This window comes from Oncorhynchus masou, unplaced genomic scaffold (assembly GCF_036934945.1).
Source record: "Oncorhynchus masou masou isolate Uvic2021 unplaced genomic scaffold, UVic_Omas_1.1 unplaced_scaffold_4332, whole genome shotgun sequence".
NCBI classification, from domain to species: Eukaryota; Metazoa; Chordata; class Actinopteri; order Salmoniformes; family Salmonidae; genus Oncorhynchus; species Oncorhynchus masou.
Window position 1 is genome coordinate 18,487 of NW_027010726.1, and position 10,700 is coordinate 29,186.

At 45.4% G+C, this 10,700-nt stretch overlaps 1 pseudogene; it reads left to right on the forward strand.

Annotated features, from left to right (window-relative positions):
* The first annotated feature begins 250 nt into the window (after window positions 1–250).
* Window positions 251–4,692, forward strand: LOC135535023 (serine/threonine-protein kinase 32A-like; annotated as a pseudogene).
* Window positions 4,693–10,700: the final 6,008 nt, after the last annotated feature.

Sequence of the window (10,700 nt, forward strand, 5' to 3'; positions counted from 1 at the left end):
AGCATCAGCGTCCACATTATGAATGCAGCCAGAATGAACTCTGGGTTGGAACACACAGAATGCCCTATTAATAAATGCCTGAATCACTCAGGCTCCCACCCAGAATAATAGGCCACAAGGTACAGACAGTTTTAGTAGCTTGATACCTGTATGCTACCTTAAGGAGGCTGCCTATAAACCTTGTTTCAAATCAATTGTAACTGAGAATATCGAATATAACTTTTTTTTCACCCCGGTTTCTGTTCTACAGGACATTGTCACCTGACAGACTTCAACATCGCTGCCATCGTCAAAGACGATCTAAGAGCCACATCTATCGCAGGGACAAAACCATACATGGGTAAATAACTACACTAACTTATACCACTGAGCTAATGGAATGATGACACAGCTCAATGCTACAGTACTGCATCTTCCTAGTTCCAGAGGAACTATATCTACCTCCCTTCCAATGTGGATGCTCATGTTCCTTAGATGTTCTTCTTCTCAGACAGGATCAATATTGTTCCTTCTGCTCTGGGGGTTTCGATGCAAAGTAATAGAATTACAGACGGATTAGAATGTGGAGTTCATTGACCCTGGGTCCTCGGCGACCGGTGAGTCTCGTCCAACATGATTAAGTGGCGTGACTGATGGAGCAGTTAAGTGGAACTGACGCAGAGAAAGCAGGAGAGAACAGATGAGATGTAGGCTGGAGGGATGGAGGAGGAGAGGATGTTTAAAAATGACTCTTGTCCATTTGTGTCCAGATGATCTATAATTCAATATTTCATATTCCAAGTGTAACGGATGTGAAACGCTAGCTTAGTTAGCGGTGGTGCGCGCTGAATAGCGTTTCAATCGGTGACGTCACTTGCTCTGAGACCTTGAAGTAGTAGTTCCCCTTGCTCTGCAAGGGCCGTGGCTTTTGTGGAGCAATGGGTAACGATGCTTCGTGGGTGACTGTTGTTGATGTGTGCAGAGGGTCCCTGGTTCGCGCCCGGGTATGGGCCAGGGGACGGTCTAAAGTTATACTGTTACACAGGTTTTCAGATAGTGGGGCTCTCCAGGAAGATGAATTTAGTTGTCTGAAGGACCTGAGTCCTATTTACAGGGTGGGCTTCGAAGTGCTCAGTTCTATGGCAGTTTTATGTAAGCTGTTAGTAGCAGTTTTGATGGGTTCCATTTGAAAGTTTGTTTTATCAGTACTACCACTAATTCAGTCTCCAGTCTTGTTGTGTAATAATAACAGCTGTTTGGCTTCTCTCTCTCTCTCTCTCTCTCTCTCTCTCTCTCTCTCTCTCTCTCTCTCTCTCTCTCTCTCTCTCTCTCTCCCTCCGTCTCTCCCCTCCTCCCTCCCCAGCCCCGGAGCTGTTTCAGCCACACGAGGGGACACATCCGGGCTACTCCTTCTCTGTGGACTGGTGGTCTCTGGGTGTCACTGCCTACGAGCTGCTGCGAGGACAGGTACAGAAACACAGTTCAGCACATCCCTGCATGTGAATAACGCATCCTAAAACCTACAATACATGATTTTCCTGCTCCTAGAATAGCCCTTTAAGTAAGAGAAGAAGGGACTGTAACAACACCTTTCTCTCTGAGCCCGCCCTTGAGGTGACCCCTTAATATAACCATGGAAATAAAATACCCGTCTAGCCCAGCTTCACTGTTCAGATGGGGGTGTGATTACCCTAGCCTGGTCCTAGGTCCATTTGTGTTGTTTTGCCAACAGATCAGGGACCAGGCTATGGTTACCCTGGTGCATTAATTTAGTTAAGAGAGGAAAAGACAGGTAGGGGAGGGACTACCACTAAGCCCCTGCTGGGTACTTGACAGGATCAGGCTGTATAGCAGCCTTCTGAGCCCCAGCTCTCCTCAGGCCCTGCTGGACTTGGAGCCCCGTCTCCCCAGCACTTCTCAGGCCCTGCTGGACTTTGAGCCCCGTCTCCCCAGCTCTCCTCAGGCCCTGCTGGACTTTGAGCCCCGTCTCCCCAGCTCTCCTCAGGCCCTGCTGGACTTTGAGCCCCGTCTCCCCAGCTCTCCTCAGGCCCTGCTGGACTTTGAGCCCCGTCTCCCCAGCTCTCCTCAGGCCCTGCTGGACTTTGAGCCCCGTCTCCCCAGCTCTCCTCAGGCCTTGTTGTGCTTGACTATCAGTGGCAGCGAGCCCTGGTGTCCCTAAAGCACCACACATCAATCACCGTCACAGCCCCACCCATCATCTATCCAAAACACAGGAAAAGGGTCTCTCCCCTGAGAGAGAGAACAGAGCATAAGGCTGATCTGCTCTGGTCTACTACTAGACCTGGAAACCCACATTTAGACTTTTCTCTTCAGGCAGTTTGATGGACTTCTGCATGTATATCTGTATGTATGAGGACCCGGTGACCTCGACAACCTCTGTGGGATAATAATGCTACGCCCTGGTCCTCCAGAGGCCGTACATCATGCGTTCCAGCATGCCGGCCAATGAGATCCTCCAGATGTTCCACAAGGTCAACCCAAGCTACCCCATGGCCTGGTCTCTGGAGATCAAGTCTCTGCTCAGAAAGGTACAGAAATATCTACAAACTTACTATAGGTGCCTGGTGACCTTAAATTTAACCCCTACATTCCCTGAATGAATCATACATTGTTATTATACTGTATCTTATTGAAAATTGGCGACCTCTGGACCAAGACCTTGTTTACTTGAACTAGAGTTATATTTGACCCCTATATTCCTTGAATGACTAATATTGTTATTACATGCTATGCTGATTGATTTGTGGGTCATTGATGCCATCTCCTTTGGTTATAATAGTAAACCTACAAGGCTACTGTAAATGATCAGATTCTATGTTGGACATTCTTCACTGCAGTCATACTGTTGCATAGCTCAGCGCTCCCATAGCCTACCACCACACCCCTCATCTACATTCCTGTGGTGCATGTGGTGTGTCAGATGTGCTTGCTTTAAAGCTCAGAAATGTTCCTCTCCCCAACTCCTGTCCTCTCCTCTTCCTCCTGTTTATTCTTCCTGTTCTCTCCTCTTTCTCCTGCTCCTCATCCTCCTGTAATCTCCACGGCCTCCTGCTACTCCTCTTCTCCTCCTCCTGCACCTCCTATTACTCTTCTCTAGTTGCTGTGTATTGACGTGCACCAGCGAGTGTCCTGCCTGGCTGAGCTACAGGAACTGGACCTGCTGTCTGACGTCAACTGGGACTCCGTGCTCAACAAACAGCTTCCCCCGGCTTCATCCCCAACGTGAGTCAGACCACAACAACGCTCCCACAACGCTCCCACAGCCCAGACAGACATGCACGTCCAGACGGCCCCCTGCTGGTCTGAGAAGGCTGTTACTGGTCATTGGAGCTCAAGTCTCCCACACGCACACACACACACACTCACTGCCTCAGCACCTCCTCAGGTGTTAGGGAGCAAGTGTTTGACAGGCAGGTAAAATTATGCATGCAAGGTAGTGGCGTCATAAGATGCCATGCAGGAGGTCAAGCTGTTCTGTTGGCATGGTAACATTTGGTGCCAGGGAGCGGAGCATCTTCTGCTTCAAACATTGATTCAAGAAGACTACTTTCAAGTCAGTCTCTATCAGGTTCAGACTGATAAATGTGTGTATGTATATATATATATATATGTGTATATATATATATATATATATATATATATATATATATATATATATATATATATATATATATATATATATATATATATACACACACACACATACATACATATATACATATACATACACATATATTGTAAGTGGCTGTTCCCCACTGGATGTCAGAAGGTGAATTCACCAATTTGTAAGTCGCTCTGGATAAGAGCGTCTGCTAAATGACTTAAATGTAAATGTAAATGATAATAACACTAGCGTCAGTCATCGGTTAAAGATGCGTTATAAAGGTGTTGTTTCATTTCAGCCAATAGTTTTGAAAGTAGCGCTCAATAGCCAAAATGGGTCCCCGAAAAATTGTCCACAATTGTGTATAACGTCATCCATTTCGTATGATATGTTACGTCCTGCATGATCTCGGGTTAACCCTGAAGTAAAATTTTGCGTAATTTGGTCAGCTGCGTAATTAACTTCTGAGCCTATACATGTTAGAAATGGAGAGTTCCAGCATTTTGCCAAGTCTCCACCCTTGCAAAAGGAAAGTCTTAGCCAAAGCCCCCTTGTGGGCACACGTGCGAAGCACTCGAAGCAAAGCAGTTTAAGTACCGCCTTCGCCCAGTCCTGATACATCCATATAAGCAGTCAGGCAAACCCAAAGACCAGAACTACTGCAGCTCGTTATCTCACACATCCCATTCAGTCCTGGGAGATTCTTTGGCATACAAACAGTAACTTCAATTCGTACAATATGTTACAATATGGTTTTAAGTGCATAAAATCCTGTTCAATCTCTTTAACAATACATCTGTTAGGACACGTTAGTAGCTGGAAATGAAAGGATCTGATTCTGATTCTAGAGTGAATTTCCTGTAATGATGTCTGATTATAGAGAGATGGGGAGGGTCGATGGACTGAATGGACAGCCTCTCTCTCCAGAATAAAAGCTTCATCCTCTGTTCCTCTTCCAGAGGCGGAGGCTGAACTGCGACCCCACCTTTGAGTTGGAGGAGATGATTCTGGAGTCTAAACCGCTGCACAAGAAGAAGAAGAGACTAGCCAGGAAGACCAGAGAGCAGGGTTCTGACGGGTCCCCCCAGGTAAAGCCTCCCCGAACAACAAACACATGCCTCTCAATGGTTCCATCCATTCCACAGGTCACCATCTGTGTGTCCATTTGGCTCGGCGGCAGGTGATAAGTAGCCTTTTAGTTTGACCAGAGTGGCGTAATGAAAGAAGCACATTTGTCATCTGAGTAAATTACCAACGGGACGTTCCGTGCATGAGGGAGAAGAAGAATACAATCACTCTCTTTCTCTATTTTCTTTTTCTCTTGTTCACTCTCTCACATAAATCAGACATGTCCTCTGGGTGTTTACACAAAGGTTAATTTGATCCCCCAGTAAAAGAGGCCTGATGGTGGGGGTGAAACACACACACACACACACACTCATGGTTAATAAAAAGAGCTGGAAAGGTTGGCATTAGTGATTTCATTAAAGGTGGGCATTCATCAAGCGTCCTCCTCCGTCCTCAGTGCTGCTCTTTACTGGACAGGCCTGGCCGCTGCTAATGATGCCACTGGTTCTGGTTCACTACAACACTACTGTGTGGATGCTCTATCAGACGTGATAGACGGTCCAACAACCAGTCAGCATGATCTTCTACTCCTGTCCTGTCCCTTCTTCTCCTCTTCTCTCTCCTCTCTCCTCCTTTCCCTCTCTCCCTCCTCCTTTCTCTCTCTCCCTCCTCCTTTCTCTCTCCCTCCTTTCTCTCTCTCCCTCCTCCTTTCTCTCCCCCTCCTCCTTTCTCCCTCCCTCTCTCCCTCCCTCCTCTCTCTTCCCTCCTTTCTCTCTCTCCCTCCTCCTTTCTCTCTCCTCCCTCCTCCTTTCTCTCTCCCTCCTCCTTTCTCTCTCCCCTCCTCCTTTCTCTCTCTCCCTCCTCCTTTCTCTCTCTCCCCTCCTCCTTTCTCTCTCCTCCCTCCTCCTTTCTCTCTCCCTCCTCCTTTCTCTCTCTCCCCTCCTCCTTTCTCTCTCTCCCTCCTCCTTTCTCTCTCTCCCTCCTCCTTTCTCTCTCTCCCTCCTCCTCCTTCTCTCTCTCCCTCCTCCTTTCTCTCTCCCTCCTCCTTTCTCCCTCCTCTCTCTTCCCTCCCTCCTCTCTCTCCCTCCCTCCTCCTCTCTCTTCCCTCCTTTCTCTCTCTCCCTCCTCCTTTCTCTCTCTCCCTCCTCCTTTCTCTCTCCTCCCTCCTCCTTTCTCTCTCCCTCCTCCTTTCTCTCTCTCCCTCCTCCTTTCTCTCTCTCCCCCCTCCTCCTTTCTCTCTCCCTCCTCCTTTCTCCCTCCTCTCTCTTCCCTCCCTCCTCTCTCTTCCCTCCTTTCTCTATCTCCCTCCTCCTTTCTCTCTCTCTCCCTCCTTTCTCTCTCTCCCCTCCTTTCTCTCTCCCTCCTCCTTTCTCTCTCTCCCTCCTCCTTTCTCTCTCCCTCCTCCTTTCTCCCTCCTCTCTCTCCCCTCCCTCCTCTCTCTTCCCTCCTTTCTCTCTCTCCCTCCTCCTTTCTCTCTCTCTCCCTCCTTTCTCTCTCTCCCTCCTCCTTTCTCTCTCTCCCTCCTCCTTTCTCTCTCCCTCCTCCTTTCTCCCTCCTCTCTCTTCCCTCCCTCCTCTCTCTTCCCTCCTTTCTCTCTCTCCCTCCTCCTTTCTCTCTCTCTTCCCTCCTTTCTCTCTCTCCCTCCTCCTTTCTCTCTCTCCCTCCTCCTTTCTCTCTCCCTCCCTCCTTTCTCCCTCCTCTCTCTTCCCTCCCTCCTCTCTCTTCCCTCCTTTCTCTCTCTCCCCTCCTCCTTTCTCCCTCCTCTCTCTTCCCTCCCTCCTCTCTCTTCCCTCCTTTCTCTCTCTCCCTCCTCCTTTCTCTCTCTCCCTCCTCCTTTCTCTCTCTCTCTCCTCCTCCTTTCTCTCTCCTCCCTCCTCCTTTTATCTCTACTCTCCCTTATTTATTCAGTACCCGAGGACTGTCTCTGTTACCATCCCAGTGTGAGTGAGTGAGTTACAACAGCCTTTAATGGGCTTTTAAATGTTGTTTACCCAAGAAGAGGTGCACATGAATTCACATGAGGGGAGGGACTGTTTTGGCTAAACAGGAGCTATCGACTTAACGCATCACATGTCTAGAGTCGATGTGGGCGCACAAATCTTGTGCCATTAGCAATAATAAGCCTGACCTGGCCCCAAATTGAGTCATGTTTTATGAAAGCTGACAACTGTTATGGTGAAGCCTAAGTGGATCTCAGCATGGTTAATCTTGCAGTGCTTCAGAAAGACACAATGCAGACTGTTCTTCACTGGGTTCATGGCTTAAAGAGTGTGCTGGACAAATCTGGAAAAATAGAAGCATGACCCTTACGGAAAAACCACGTGAATTTCACGTGATCACGTGTTTCACATTTGATCTTGTGGTCACGTGATTTTATGTCACATTAATGTGATAATATGTTACTGTACAAGGCATAATTAACTGTATATTAATTTAATTTAAACAATCATGATTCCCTGCAGGTTTTGTCTTGTTCCCGGTTTGTTAAAGGGACGTCCCCAAGAAAGTTTTTTAAACGTTGTGCCATGGTCCCCTGGATGTTTTTGTCTAGTTATGGTGAAAATACAGTAAATCTAAAACATGTTACTGTATTTTTACAGCTAAATAATGGTGTTAATGTGAAGGAACAGTATGCTGCTGTATGGTGATACATTTTCAAACCAAATCACATTTTATTTGTCACATACACATGGTTAGCAGATGTTAATGCGAGTGTGGCGAAATGCTTGTGCTTCTAGTTCCGACAATGCAGTAATAACCAACGAGTAATCTAACCTAACAATTCCACAACTACTACCTTATACACACAAGTGTAAAGGGATGAAGAATATGTACTTTAAACAATGCCACTTAATATAATGTTTACATACCCTACATTACTCATCTCATATGTATATACTGTACTCGATACCATCTACTGCATCTTGCCTATGCCGTTCTGTACCATCACTCATTCATATATCTTTATGTACATATTCTTGTGTGTATAAGGTAGTTGTTGTGGAATTGTAAGGTTAGATTACATGTTGGTTATTACTGCATTGTCGGAACTAGAAGCACAAGCATTTCGCTACACTCGCATTAACATCTGCTAACCATGTGTGTATGTGACAAATAAAATTTGATTTGATTTGATATGTTTTGATTTCTAATGTATATGACCTGTTTCAAATGATCCCTTCCACCCTCAACACCCTCACTTCGTATGTGCACTCAGGGCCAGCCTGAGGATGACAGGCAATCCATGGTCAATCTGATGTCTGCATTGGCTGTGTAGCCTCTGCAGAAGTCAGAGCGTTCATACTTCTTGCGTTTCACGGAGCATTGCGCAACTGTTGAGCAGAGCTGTTTTGAAGGAAGTTGTCAAGGAAGCAAGTTTGTGTTCATACAGGACCTCCCGCCCCACCTACGGTCAACCAATCATGTCAATGTGGAGCTATACAGAGCCCTCCGCATTGTTACACCATTTCTAGAGGCACAGAGCTCAGTTTGGCCATTGCGTCACCATTCATACAGCGCCTCCGACCACATTTTCGGATCAAGCATAAATTGGCTCTTAGGCAGATGGACGAGGGCAGGATTTTCTGAGCTAAACTGATCAAGACGCACTGTGAGAAGAAGTGCCCACTTTGTCAAAGGCAGGGAAGCAAAATATGAATATTGTCCATTCCCAGTGCACCTCTCCAGTGTTCTGTTGGAGAGACGGTTCGCTGCAGCGCTCCAGCAACATCCCGTAAAAAATATCATCTAACATAAACATGTGCTGACATGTTAACAAACATATTCTAAAAACAGTACAGGTCAAATTAAAATGGACAATATGGACAGTCAGGCTACTCTGTCCAGGAGTTTCATCCCCGTGGTCTAAATTGTAATGATCAGTGTTTTCAAGTTTGTATCCGTACATTTCTTACGAGCTAACGTTAATCGTAGAAAAAAATGCAATACTTCTGTAGTTCCCATTGTGTAAAACACATTGCAAATAGTCACAGGATAACTCCTGATAAAGTTGGATAGCTGATATTCAGAGCTTAAAGAGCCAAATGTATTAGTCACAGGAATCAGGACTAAAAAAGCCAATGCAACAGCCAGTTTTACAAACAGTGGCCCTGTCACATGGACGGGCATTCATGAAATGACATCGCGGGCAGATATGGTAGGCTACACCGCAGTAAGCGCTGACCAACGTCAATGTTTTTTTTGTCCTGTCCAGACTGGCAGTCTTTTTTTTTGTGTTTTACCAATTGTAGGCATACCACATAGAAGGGCATTCCTAAAATGACATTTCAGTTGACACAGTAGGCTATACCTCAGTAAGCACTGAATCAAGTATAACTAGGAATAAAGTATATTGTCTGCTAAATGAACAAGCCTGGCCAGATAAAATACAGTTTTCCAACTCATATTCTGTTCTTATGAAATACATTTTCTTCATATCCTAATGTTTCTTTAGACCTGCCTAAAATAAACAATGGATTTATTGTGATGGTGTTGTAACGGTTTTCTTGAGGTGAAGGAGAGGCGGACCAAAACGCAGCGTGGTGGTTATTCATGTTTTAATATATAAAGACACTATACATGAATAAACTAACAAAACAAGAAATGTGGAAAAAACAGCCCTATCTGGTGAAAACACAGAGACAGGAACAATCACCCACAAACACACAGTGAAACCCAGGTTACCTAAGTATGATTCTCAAACAGAGACAACTAATGACACCTGCCTCTGATTGAGAACCATACTAGGCGAAACATAGAAATACCAAAATCATAGAAAAACAAACATAGACTGCCCACCCCAACTCACGCCCTGACCATACTAAATAACAACAAAACAAAGGAAATAAAGGTCAGAACGTGACATGTGTGCATCAAATAGATGTATTATACTTTTTAAATGTAGACGTTCCAAAGGCATGCATCAACGGCTTTCAGGTTTGTGGAGGCCTGGAGATGCTAAATGTGTTTATGTTAATTACCGTGTCAATTACTGTGAGACCGGCAGTATTTTGCATGACAATAACCACCTGACAAAATTTCATGGCCGCCACAGTACTACCCAGAATCAAGTAAATAATTGTCCAATTATCACCACCAACGTAACATCACAGTAAAACTAGCAGTGCACAAGGACATAGAAAGATTCATTCACACCAACAGAATGTCTCCATAGATTTGAAGTCAAACATTTTTTTTTACCTTTATTTATTTAACTAGGCAAGTCAGTTAAGAACAAATTCTTATTTTCAATGACAGCCTAGGAACAGTGGGTTAACTGCCTGTTCAAGGGTAGAACAACAGATTTGTACCATGTCAGCTCAGGGATTTGAACTTGCAACCTTCCGGTCACTAGTCCAACGCTCTAACCCCTAGGATACCCTGCCGCCCTAACAATTCTGTTCACCATCTTGGAAATGAAACCTCAAGCAGTAGGCCTCCCAGTTCCATTTTGTCAACCATACTAAAAACATGGTGAGCGGCAGGTAACAGAAAGGTTCGAATTCCAGAGCCGACTAGGTGAAAAGCACCCTAATTGATCCTGTGAAAGTCGCTCTGGATAAGAGCATCTGCTACATGACTAAAATGTCAAATGTAAAAATACTCCCTCCATAAATGATTTTTAACTGGAAGTGCACTTCACTGAATGTATTTTTAAACCAAACCAGTGAAGCATTCATTTTTTCCATACCTTTCTAAAATGGGAAAACAGCATTGTGTGTGTGTGTGTGTGTGTGTGTGTGTGTGTGTGTGTGTGTGTGTTGTGTGTGTTAGTTTATGAGGGGCCACATGTTTAGTGGAGGGAGGACATACACTTATCCTGTCTAAAGTTCAGAGAGATAGAGACAGAGAGAGACAGAGAGAGAGACAGACAGACAGAGAGAGAGAGAGAGAGAGAGAGAGACAGACAGAGAGAGACAGAGAGAGAGAGAGAGAGAGAGAGAGAGAGAGACAGTTAGTTAGTTTATGAGGGGCCACATGTTTAGTGGAGGGAGGACATACACTTATCCTGTCTAAAGTTCAGAGAGAT